This window comes from Microcebus murinus, unplaced genomic scaffold (assembly GCF_040939455.1).
Source record: "Microcebus murinus isolate Inina unplaced genomic scaffold, M.murinus_Inina_mat1.0 scaf020_hap2_Mmur4.0, whole genome shotgun sequence".
In the NCBI taxonomy this organism is placed as follows: Eukaryota; Metazoa; Chordata; class Mammalia; order Primates; family Cheirogaleidae; genus Microcebus; species Microcebus murinus.
Window position 1 is genome coordinate 321,275 of NW_027438966.1, and position 12,167 is coordinate 333,441.

A 12,167-nucleotide genomic window follows, 5' to 3' on the forward strand; every position below is an offset into this window, starting at 1 on the left:
AGCCTGTGGCACCCGGTATTCCCAGGCGGTCTCCCATCCAAGTACTAACCAGGCCCGACCCCGCTTAGCTTCCGAGACCAGACGAGATCGGGGGCGTTCAGGGTGGTGTGGCCCTAGACGGCGGCGGCGGAGGGCGCCCCTGCCCCGCTCAAGAAGCCGAGCCTCTCTGGGCTTCCCCGCCGCCGCCTCCCGCCCCAGGCCCCGCGCCGGGCCGGGCCGGTTGAGTTCGCCGGCCGGGTCCCGCGGGCTCCCAGGGACGGGGGTGATGGGCGGGGCGGGGCGGGGCGGGGGGCTGTCTCTCTATACACACACACACACACTCACACTCACTCACACTCACACAAGATGCGCCTCCACGGCTGGACTCGCCAAGGTGGAGCCCTCCCAGCCCCCCTCGTCTCCTCGCCCGGCCTCCTTCACCTACCCGCTGCCCACCCCCAGCGCGTCGCTGCCTGCCGCTGACTGCGCACGCGCGGGACGCTCGCCCTTTGACCCCAGCCAGGGGCCGCCCTCCCCCACAACCCCTTTCAGCTGCGCCCCCCCCCTCGCCCTGTGGGTGGGCTGCCGCCTATTCCCCCGGGCCAGGGCTGGGGCACAGCCAGTGTATGGGGCGTCTCTCTCTGGGGATGTGTCCCATGGGTGGGGTGGGGTGGCCTGGTTTGGGGGGCGCTGAAGAAATCAGTCCCCTCCATCTCCTACCTCTGGAAAACGCCCAAGCCCGTGGAGAACTGCCGGCACCGCTTCGTGGGGGCCGGGACCCTCCTCCGTGTCCTCCTGTGGCCCAGTCCAAGGGGCCTGGGCCTGGCCGGGGCTGCATTGGACCCCGACCACCCTGGCGTGTGGACTCGCTAAAAATCGGCCATTAGATATTGGATTCCAGCTTCCTGGAGGTCATTTCACTAATGAGTGCACCGGAAAGAGTTTCCTAATCCATCTGTGAGGGTGGCAACTGAAAGAGAATTTTAAAGCTGACAGAATAGGCGAGGGAAGGCATAGGAGATTTCCACACCCAGCAAGGAAGACTTTCCCGAAATGGAAGAAAGAAACGAGCAAACAGAGACACCGGTAGCCCGCCCGGAAAAGAGTCTGCCCCTTAGAGAAAGCACCCTGACCGGGTTCACCCGTGGGTGGGTGGCGAGCTAGCGGCATTCAGAAGAGCGAGGCCCGCAGTCTGTGCGGAAGACACCTGCGCTCGGGTGTGTGTGGCGGCGCGATTCACAAGCAGCTCCAGATGTTAAACCAAGGAGAAGCCAGGGAGTTCCCAACGCCCCAGGTGTCCTCAGCCCACGACTGGCTGCTGTGGGAATGGGAAGCCCGGCTCCTTGTCTCAGAGCGGGGTTCCCAGGAGGATCAGGCTGAAGCTGGGACTTGGCCTCAAAGTGTCCCCTCGCATGGCCACCCCCTTCCCCTTCCTGCTCCTCTACTCCTGGTGCCCCTCCATCCAGGGGCCAGACCTTAAAGAGTCACCGCAAGAGAATCCTGGTCCCAAAGGAGCCTTCTGGGGGACCGGTGCTGAGAGAGGTTGTGGGCATGGCCCGCTGGGGCTCTGCCCGACCCAGGGCTGAGAGATGCCACCTCCCAGCTCTGGGTCCCTGCAGGAAGTGTTGGCAAGCACAGGGCCGGTCCTCCAAAGGCCCAGGTGCAGGGAGCCCAGGCCAAGCAGCCTGTGGAAGAAGCCACTTGCCGTGCCACCCCGGGAACAGGACTGCAGGCCCCGGCCCTTCCCACCTCCTCCTCCTCCTCCTCCTCCTCCCCCCCGCCCCCCCCCACAGGGCACAGGGCTCAGAGACACCTCAGACTCTTGCTACCCAAAGTGCAAAGGGCATCAGTTGCTCCTCCAACCCCCCCGCCCAGCAGACCACGTTGTCCAGCCAGCCCCCGGGCCTCCCTGGGGTGCCCAGCACAAAAGTGCAGACACCCACCGGACCCTCAGTCTCAGTTTTCGGAGGTTTTTGCCACTCTAAGGACCCGCAGGCCGGCTGGGCCTTCGGGCAGGACAGAGAGCCCCGGAATCCGACTTGGAGAGCTGCGTGTACGTCCCCATCAGGAGGCGGTCCCCACCTCCGCGGCTCTCCCCTTGCGGGGAGCGGCAGCCCAGCCGGCAGCCGCAGGGCCTCAGGGAAGACACCAGGCTGGGCCCCCGCGGCACAGCGGGGGCACGTCCCCCGCACTCACGCGACTTAGGGACGGCTGCTGGAGACTGCTGCGGCCACCCTGCTGCCGGGTTTCTGGAGGGCTTCCTGGAAGCAGCGTCCACACCAAGCCCTTGGAAGGCCCAGGCGACGGAGGAGCCGGTCAGGCAGGGGCCGAGGACGGTGAGAGGCCGGGCGGGAAGGAGCATGTCAGGCAGGGGCAGAGGACGGTGACAGGCCGGGCGGGGAGGAGCCGGTCAGGCGGGGGCCCAGGACAGTGACGGGCCTGGCCGGGGAGGAGCGCGTCAGGCAGGGGCAGAGGAGACGGGCTGGGTAAGGGTTAGGGTGACAGTTAGGGCACAATTCACAATCGCAAAGACGTGGAAGCGACCCGAGTGCCCATCCATCCAGGAGTGCATTAATAAAATGTGGCGCGTGGACACCACGGAGTGCCATTCGGCTGTGAGGAGCAGCGGTGAGAGGGCGCCTCTCGTGTTCTCCTGGCCAGAGCTGGAACCCGTTCCAGTAAGCCAGGTATCCCAAGAATGGACACACGAGCACCACGTGAGCGCGCTCACCAGCAAATTGGTACGAACGGATGGACGCCTAAGTGGACAGAGAGGAATCACCTTCATCGGGTGGGTGTCGGGCGGGTGGGGGGAGGGGAGGGGCATACACATCCATTAGGCATGGGGTGGGTGCGCACCGACTGGGGGATGGGCGCACTTGAAGCTCTGACCCGAGGGGGGAGGCTTGGAGAGGGCAAGGCACCCGACCTTAACATTGGTACCCCCACAATACGCTGCAACAACATGAGAGGTATATGAATAAGAACACAGGGGGGGCCGGGCGCGGTGGCTCACGCCTGTAATCCTAGCTCTCTGGGAGGCCGAGGCGGGCGGATTGCTCCAGGTCAGGAGTTCGAAACCAGCCTGAGCAAGAGCGAGACCCCCGTCTCTACTAAAAATAGAAAGAAATTAATTGGCCAACTAATATATATAGAAAAACACAGCCGGGCGTGGTGGTGCATGCCTGTAGTCCCAACTACTCGGGAGGCTGAGGCAGCAGGATTGCTTGAGCCCGGAGATTGAGGTTGCCGTGAGCTAGGCTGACGCCATGGCACTCACTCTAGCCTGGGCAGCAAAACGAGACTCTGTCTCAAAAAAAAAAAAAAAAAAAAAAAAAAGAACACAGGGGGGAGGGGGGCACGGGCAACACATGTCACCTGAATACTTGTACTCCCATCATCTGCTTGAAAAGAGAGAGAAAAGAAAATGCAATCATAGAGGTAAGAGACACTTTTTAAAAATCATGAATCCGAAGAGAAAAGTAAAAGGAGGCCTGTGGAGCAGGTCTGGGTGTGACTCCGGATCCCCCAACATCAGGTGCCACCACCAAAGATTCCTGCGTGTAGCCCATAGAACCCCAAAAGCAACGGGACGAGTTCTGGTCACATACTCCCTCAAAATGACATCCTGGCCTTCTTCTGGAACTCCCTCCCCTCTCAGACTCTCAAGGTTTCCTCCAGCGTGTCGGTTCCCACAGAGCAGACCTTTGGTCTGAGACCTGACAGTCCAGATGCCACGCATGCTGCCGCGTGGCGGCGGTGTCGCGGCTTGGGACAAGAGGAGGCCCCACGGTGCGGGCTGGGGCGCCAGGCACCGCGGGCGGGCGCTGAGGGTGGGGGTGACCCCCACCCCGGGCCGCCGCCGCGCTCCCAGAAAGGGGACAGAACAAGAGGCAAAAAAAAAAAAAAAAAAAAAAAGCAGCAGCCTGTGGCACCCGGTATTCCCAGGCGGTCTCCCATCCAAGTACTAACCAGGCCCGACCCCGCTTAGCTTCCGAGACCAGACGAGATCGGGGGCGTTCAGGGTGGTGTGGCCCTAGACGGCGGCGGCGGAGGGCGCCCCTGCCCCGCTCAAGAAGCCGAGCCTCTCTGGGCTTCCCCGCCGCCGCCTCCCGCCCCAGGCCCCGCGCCGGGCCGGGCCGGTTGAGTTCGCCGGCCGGGTCCCGCGGGCTCCCAGGGACGGGGGTGATGGGCGGGGCGGGGCGGGGCGGGGGGCTGTCTCTCTATACACACACACACACACTCACACTCACTCACACTCACACAAGATGCGCCTCCACGGCTGGACTCGCCAAGGTGGAGCCCTCCCAGCCCCCCTCGTCTCCTCGCCCGGCCTCCTTCACCTACCCGCTGCCCACCCCCAGCGCGTCGCTGCCTGCCGCTGACTGCGCACGCGCGGGACGCTCGCCCTTTGACCCCAGCCAGGGGCCGCCCTCCCCCACAACCCCTTTCAGCTGCGCCCCCCCCCTCGCCCTGTGGGTGGGCTGCCGCCTATTCCCCCGGGCCAGGGCTGGGGCACAGCCAGTGTATGGGGCGTCTCTCTCTGGGGATGTGTCCCATGGGTGGGGTGGGGTGGCCTGGTTTGGGGGGCGCTGAAGAAATCAGTCCCCTCCATCTCCTACCTCTGGAAAACGCCCAAGCCCGTGGAGAACTGCCGGCACCGCTTCGTGGGGGCCGGGACCCTCCTCCGTGTCCTCCTGTGGCCCAGTCCAAGGGGCCTGGGCCTGGCCGGGGCTGCATTGGACCCCGACCACCCTGGCGTGTGGACTCGCTAAAAATCGGCCATTAGATATTGGATTCCAGCTTCCTGGAGGTCATTTCACTAATGAGTGCACCGGAAAGAGTTTCCTAATCCATCTGTGAGGGTGGCAACTGAAAGAGAATTTTAAAGCTGACAGAATAGGCGAGGGAAGGCATAGGAGATTTCCACACCCAGCAAGGAAGACTTTCCCGAAATGGAAGAAAGAAACGAGCAAACAGAGACACCGGTAGCCCGCCCGGAAAAGAGTCTGCCCCTTAGAGAAAGCACCCTGACCGGGTTCACCCGTGGGTGGGTGGCGAGCTAGCGGCATTCAGAAGAGCGAGGCCCGCAGTCTGTGCGGAAGACACCTGCGCTCGGGTGTGTGTGGCGGCGCGATTCACAAGCAGCTCCAGATGTTAAACCAAGGAGAAGCCAGGGAGTTCCCAACGCCCCAGGTGTCCTCAGCCCACGACTGGCTGCTGTGGGAATGGGAAGCCCGGCTCCTTGTCTCAGAGCGGGGTTCCCAGGAGGATCAGGCTGAAGCTGGGACTTGGCCTCAAAGTGTCCCCTCGCATGGCCACCCCCTTCCCCTTCCTGCTCCTCTACTCCTGGTGCCCCTCCATCCAGGGGCCAGACCTTAAAGAGTCACCGCAAGAGAATCCTGGTCCCAAAGGAGCCTTCTGGGGGACCGGTGCTGAGAGAGGTTGTGGGCATGGCCCGCTGGGGCTCTGCCCGACCCAGGGCTGAGAGATGCCACCTCCCAGCTCTGGGTCCCTGCAGGAAGTGTTGGCAAGCACAGGGCCGGTCCTCCAAAGGCCCAGGTGCAGGGAGCCCAGGCCAAGCAGCCTGTGGAAGAAGCCACTTGCCGTGCCACCCCGGGAACAGGACTGCAGGCCCCGGCCCTTCCCACCTCCTCCTCCTCCTCCTCCTCCTCCTCCCCCCCGCCCCCCCCCACAGGGCACAGGGCTCAGAGACACCTCAGACTCTTGCTACCCAAAGTGCAAAGGGCATCAGTTGCTCCTCCAACCCCCCCGCCCAGCAGACCACGTTGTCCAGCCAGCCCCCGGGCCTCCCTGGGGTGCCCAGCACAAAAGTGCAGACACCCACCGGACCCTCAGTCTCAGTTTTCGGAGGTTTTTGCCACTCTAAGGACCCGCAGGCCGGCTGGGCCTTCGGGCAGGACAGAGAGCCCCGGAATCCGACTTGGAGAGCTGCGTGTACGTCCCCATCAGGAGGCGGTCCCCACCTCCGCGGCTCTCCCCTTGCGGGGAGCGGCAGCCCAGCCGGCAGCCGCAGGGCCTCAGGGAAGACACCAGGCTGGGCCCCCGCGGCACAGCGGGGGCACGTCCCCCGCACTCACGCGACTTAGGGACGGCTGCTGGAGACTGCTGCGGCCACCCTGCTGCCGGGTTTCTGGAGGGCTTCCTGGAAGCAGCGTCCACACCAAGCCCTTGGAAGGCCCAGGCGACGGAGGAGCCGGTCAGGCAGGGGCCGAGGACGGTGAGAGGCCGGGCGGGAAGGAGCATGTCAGGCAGGGGCAGAGGACGGTGACAGGCCGGGCGGGGAGGAGCCGGTCAGGCGGGGGCCCAGGACAGTGACGGGCCTGGCCGGGGAGGAGCGCGTCAGGCAGGGGCAGAGGAGACGGGCTGGGTAAGGGTTAGGGTGACAGTTAGGGCACAATTCACAATCGCAAAGACGTGGAAGCGACCCGAGTGCCCATCCATCCAGGAGTGCATTAATAAAATGTGGCGCGTGGACACCACGGAGTGCCATTCGGCTGTGAGGAGCAGCGGTGAGAGGGCGCCTCTCGTGTTCTCCTGGCCAGAGCTGGAACCCGTTCCAGTAAGCCAGGTATCCCAAGAATGGACACACGAGCACCACGTGAGCGCGCTCACCAGCAAATTGGTACGAACGGATGGACGCCTAAGTGGACAGAGAGGAATCACCTTCATCGGGTGGGTGTCGGGCGGGTGGGGGGAGGGGAGGGGCATACACATCCATTAGGCATGGGGTGGGTGCGCACCGACTGGGGGATGGGCGCACTTGAAGCTCTGACCCGAGGGGGGAGGCTTGGAGAGGGCAAGGCACCCGACCTTAACATTGGTACCCCCACAATACGCTGCAACAACATGAGAGGTATATGAATAAGAACACAGGGGGGGCCGGGCGCGGTGGCTCACGCCTGTAATCCTAGCTCTCTGGGAGGCCGAGGCGGGCGGATTGCTCCAGGTCAGGAGTTCGAAACCAGCCTGAGCAAGAGCGAGACCCCCGTCTCTACTAAAAATAGAAAGAAATTAATTGGCCAACTAATATATATAGAAAAACACAGCCGGGCGTGGTGGTGCATGCCTGTAGTCCCAACTACTCGGGAGGCTGAGGCAGCAGGATTGCTTGAGCCCGGAGATTGAGGTTGCCGTGAGCTAGGCTGACGCCATGGCACTCACTCTAGCCTGGGCAGCAAAACGAGACTCTGTCTCAAAAAAAAAAAAAAAAAAAAAAAAAAAGAACACAGGGGGGAGGGGGGCACGGGCAACACATGTCACCTGAATACTTGTACTCCCATCATCTGCTTGAAAAGAGAGAGAAAAGAAAATGCAATCATAGAGGTAAGAGACACTTTTTAAAAATCATGAATCCGAAGAGAAAAGTAAAAGGAGGCCTGTGGAGCAGGTCTGGGTGTGACTCCGGATCCCCCAACATCAGGTGCCACCACCAAAGATTCCTGCGTGTAGCCCATAGAACCCCAAAAGCAACGGGACGAGTTCTGGTCACATACTCCCTCAAAATGACATCCTGGCCTTCTTCTGGAACTCCCTCCCCTCTCAGACTCTCAAGGTTTCCTCCAGCGTGTCGGTTCCCACAGAGCAGACCTTTGGTCTGAGACCTGACAGTCCAGATGCCACGCATGCTGCCGCGTGGCGGCGGTGTCGCGGCTTGGGACAAGAGGAGGCCCCACGGTGCGGGCTGGGGCGCCAGGCACCGCGGGCGGGCGCTGAGGGTGGGGGTGACCCCCACCCCGGGCCGCCGCCGCGCTCCCAGAAAGGGGACAGAACAAGAGGCAAAAAAAAAAAAAAAAAAAAAAAGCAGCAGCCTGTGGCACCCGGTATTCCCAGGCGGTCTCCCATCCAAGTACTAACCAGGCCCGACCCCGCTTAGCTTCCGAGACCAGACGAGATCGAGGGCGTTCAGGGTGGTGTGGCCCTAGACGGCGGCGGCGGAGGGCGCCCCTGCCCCGCTCAAGAAGCCGAGCCTCTCTGGGCTTCCCCGCCGCCGCCTCCCGCCCCAGGCCCCGCGCCGGGCCGGGCCGGTTGAGTTCGCCGGCCGGGTCCCGCGGGCTCCCAGGGACGGGGGTGATGGGCGGGGCGGGGCGGGGCGGGGCGGGGCGGGGCGGGGGGCTGTCTCTCTATACACACACACACACACTCACACTCACTCACACTCACACAAGATGCGCCTCCACGGCTGGACTCGCCAAGGTGGAGCCCTCCCAGCCCCCCTCGTCTCCTCGCCCGGCCTCCTTCACCTACCCGCTGCCCACCCCCAGCGCGTCGCTGCCTGCCGCTGACTGCGCACGCGCGGGACGCTCGCCCTTTGACCCCAGCCAGGGGCCGCCCTCCCCCACAACCCCTTTCAGCTGCGCCCCCCCCCTCGCCCTGTGGGTGGGCTGCCGCCTATTCCCCCGGGCCAGGGCTGGGGCACAGCCAGTGTATGGGGCGTCTCTCTCTGGGGATGTGTCCCATGGGTGGGGTGGGGTGGCCTGGTTTGGGGGGCGCTGAAGAAATCAGTCCCCTCCATCTCCTACCTCTGGAAAACGCCCAAGCCCGTGGAGAACTGCCGGCACCGCTTCGTGGGGGCCGGGACCCTCCTCCGTGTCCTCCTGTGGCCCAGTCCAAGGGGCCTGGGCCTGGCCGGGGCTGCATTGGACCCCGACCACCCTGGCGTGTGGACTCGCTAAAAATCGGCCATTAGATATTGGATTCCAGCTTCCTGGAGGTCATTTCACTAATGAGTGCACCGGAAAGAGTTTCCTAATCCATCTGTGAGGGTGGCAACTGAAAGAGAATTTTAAAGCTGACAGAATAGGCGAGGGAAGGCATAGGAGATTTCCACACCCAGCAAGGAAGACTTTCCCGAAATGGAAGAAAGAAACGAGCAAACAGAGACACCGGTAGCCCGCCCGGAAAAGAGTCTGCCCCTTAGAGAAAGCACCCTGACCGGGTTCACCCGTGGGTGGGTGGCGAGCTAGCGGCATTCAGAAGAGCGAGGCCCGCAGTCTGTGCGGAAGACACCTGCGCTCGGGTGTGTGTGGCGGCGCGATTCACAAGCAGCTCCAGATGTTAAACCAAGGAGAAGCCAGGGAGTTCCCAACGCCCCAGGTGTCCTCAGCCCACGACTGGCTGCTGTGGGAATGGGAAGCCCGGCTCCTTGTCTCAGAGCGGGGTTCCCAGGAGGATCAGGCTGAAGCTGGGACTTGGCCTCAAAGTGTCCCCTCGCATGGCCACCCCCTTCCCCTTCCTGCTCCTCTACTCCTGGTGCCCCTCCATCCAGGGGCCAGACCTTAAAGAGTCACCGCAAGAGAATCCTGGTCCCAAAGGAGCCTTCTGGGGGACCGGTGCTGAGAGAGGTTGTGGGCATGGCCCGCTGGGGCTCTGCCCGACCCAGGGCTGAGAGATGCCACCTCCCAGCTCTGGGTCCCTGCAGGAAGTGTTGGCAAGCACAGGGCCGGTCCTCCAAAGGCCCAGGTGCAGGGAGCCCAGGCCAAGCAGCCTGTGGAAGAAGCCACTTGCCGTGCCACCCCGGGAACAGGACTGCAGGCCCCGGCCCTTCCCACCTCCTCCTCCTCCTCCTCCTCCTCCTCCCCCCCGCCCCCCCCACAGGGCACAGGGCTCAGAGACACCTCAGACTCTTGCTACCCAAAGTGCAAAGGGCATCAGTTGCTCCTCCAACCCCCCAGCCCAGCAGACCACGTTGTCCAGCCAGCCCCCGGGCCTCCCTGGGGTGCCCAGCACAAAAGTGCAGACACCCACCGGACCCTCAGTCTCAGTTTTCGGAGGTTTTTGCCACTCTAAGGACCCGCAGGCCGGCTGGGCCTTCGGGCAGGACAGAGAGCCCCGGAATCCGACTTGGAGAGCTGCGTGTACGTCCCCATCAGGAGGCGGTCCCCACCTCCGCGGCTCTCCCCTTGCGGGGAGCGGCAGCCCAGCCGGCAGCCGCAGGGCCTCAGGGAAGACACCAGGCTGGGCCCCCGCGGCACAGCGGGGGCACGTCCCCCGCACTCACGCGACTTAGGGACGGCTGCTGGAGACTGCTGCGGCCACCCTGCTGCCGGGTTTCTGGAGGGCTTCCTGGAAGCAGCGTCCACACCAAGCCCTTGGAAGGCCCAGGCGACGGAGGAGCCGGTCAGGCAGGGGCCGAGGACGGTGAGAGGCCGGGCGGGAAGGAGCATGTCAGGCAGGGGCAGAGGACGGTGACAGGCCGGGCGGGGAGGAGCCGGTCAGGCGGGGGCCCAGGACAGTGACGGGCCTGGCCGGGGAGGAGCGCGTCAGGCAGGGGCAGAGGAGACGGGCTGGGTAAGGGTTAGGGTGACAGTTAGGGCACAATTCACAATCGCAAAGACGTGGAAGCGACCCGAGTGCCCATCCATCCAGGAGTGCATTAATAAAATGTGGCGCGTGGACACCACGGAGTGCCATTCGGCTGTGAGGAGCAGCGGTGAGAGGGCGCCTCTCGTGTTCTCCTGGCCAGAGCTGGAACCCGTTCCAGTAAGCCAGGTATCCCAAGAATGGACACACGAGCACCACGTGAGCGCGCTCACCAGCAAATTGGTACGAACGGATGGACGCCTAAGTGGACAGAGAGGAATCACCTTCATCGGGTGGGTGTCGGGCGGGTGGGGGGAGGGGAGGGGCATACACATCCATTAGGCATGGGGTGGGTGCGCACCGACTGGGGGATGGGCGCACTTGAAGCTCTGACCCGAGGGGGGAGGCTTGGAGAGGGCAAGGCACCCGACCTTAACATTGGTACCCCCACAATACGCTGCAACAACATGAGAGGTATATGAATAAGAACACAGGGGGGGCCGGGCGCGGTGGCTCACGCCTGTAATCCTAGCTCTCTGGGAGGCCGAGGCGGGCGGATTGCTCCAGGTCAGGAGTTCGAAACCAGCCTGAGCAAGAGCGAGACCCCCGTCTCTACTAAAAATAGAAAGAAATTAATTGGCCAACTAATATATATAGAAAAACACAGCCGGGCGTGGTGGTGCATGCCTGTAGTCCCAACTACTCGGGAGGCTGAGGCAGCAGGATTGCTTGAGCCCGGAGATTGAGGTTGCCGTGAGCTAGGCTGACGCCATGGCACTCACTCTAGCCTGGGCAGCAAAACGAGACTCTGTCTCAAAAAACAAAAAAAAAAAAAAAAAAAGAACACAGGGGGGAGGGGGGCACGGGCAACACATGTCACCTGAATACTTGTACTCCCATCATCTGCTTGAAAAGAGAGAGAAAAGAAAATGCAATCATAGAGGTAAGAGACACTTTTTAAAAATCATGAATCCGAAGAGAAAAGTAAAAGGAGGCCTGTGGAGCAGGTCTGGGTGTGACTCCGGATCCCCCAACATCAGGTGCCACCACCAAAGATTCCTGCGTGTAGCCCATAGAACCCCAAAAGCAACGGGACGAGTTCTGGTCACATACTCCCTCAAAATGACATCCTGGCCTTCTTCTGGAACTCCCTCCCCTCTCAGACTCTCAAGGTTTCCTCCAGCGTGTCGGTTCCCACAGAGCAGACCTTTGGTCTGAGACCTGACAGTCCAGATGCCACGCATGCTGCCGCGTGGCGGCGGTGTCGCGGCTTGGGACAAGAGGAGGCCCCACGGTGCGGGCTGGGGCGCCAGGCACCGCGGGCGGGCGCTGAGGGTGGGGGTGACCCCCACCCCGGGCCGCCGCCGCGCTCCCAGAAAGGGGACAGAACAAGAGGCAAAAAAAAAAAAAAAAAAAAAAAGCAGCAGCCTGTGGCACCCGGTATTCCCAGGCGGTCTCCCATCCAAGTACTAACCAGGCCCGACCCCGCTTAGCTTCCGAGACCAGACGAGATCGAGGGCGTTCAGGGTGGTGTGGCCCTAGACGGCGGCGGCGGAGGGCGCCCCTGCCCCGCTCAAGAAGCCGAGCCTCTCTGGGCTTCCCCGCCGCCGCCTCCCGCCCCAGGCCCCGCGCCGGGCCGGGCCGGTTGAGTTCGCCGGCCGGGTCCCGCGGGCTCCCAGGGACGGGGGTGATGGGCGGGGCGGGGCGGGGCGGGGCGGGGCGGGGCGGGGGGCTGTCTCTCTATACACACACACACACACTCACACTCACTCACACTCACACAAGATGCGCCTCCACGGCTGGACTCGCCAAGGTGGAGCCCTCCCAGCCCCCCTCGTCTCCTCGCCCGGCCTCCTTCACCTACC

General features: G+C 63.2%; 2 non-coding genes and 2 pseudogenes across 2 annotated transcripts; all 4 read right to left on the reverse strand.

Moving 5' to 3' along the window:
* LOC142867760 (5S ribosomal RNA) lies at window positions 1-119 on the reverse strand. The gene has a single exon (XR_012917117.1). It is a non-coding gene; the product is annotated as a 5S ribosomal RNA (ribosomal RNA).
* Window positions 120-3,902: 3,783 nt separating this feature from the next.
* LOC142867761 (5S ribosomal RNA) lies at window positions 3,903-4,021 on the reverse strand. Its single transcript, XR_012917118.1, has one exon. It is a non-coding gene; the product is annotated as a 5S ribosomal RNA (ribosomal RNA).
* A 3,787-nt stretch (window positions 4,022-7,808) lies between these two features.
* LOC142867803 (uncharacterized) lies at window positions 7,809-7,927 on the reverse strand (annotated as a pseudogene).
* A 3,800-nt stretch (window positions 7,928-11,727) lies between these two features.
* Window positions 11,728-11,846, reverse strand: LOC142867804 (uncharacterized; annotated as a pseudogene).
* Between the last annotated feature and the right edge of the window lie 321 nt (window positions 11,847-12,167).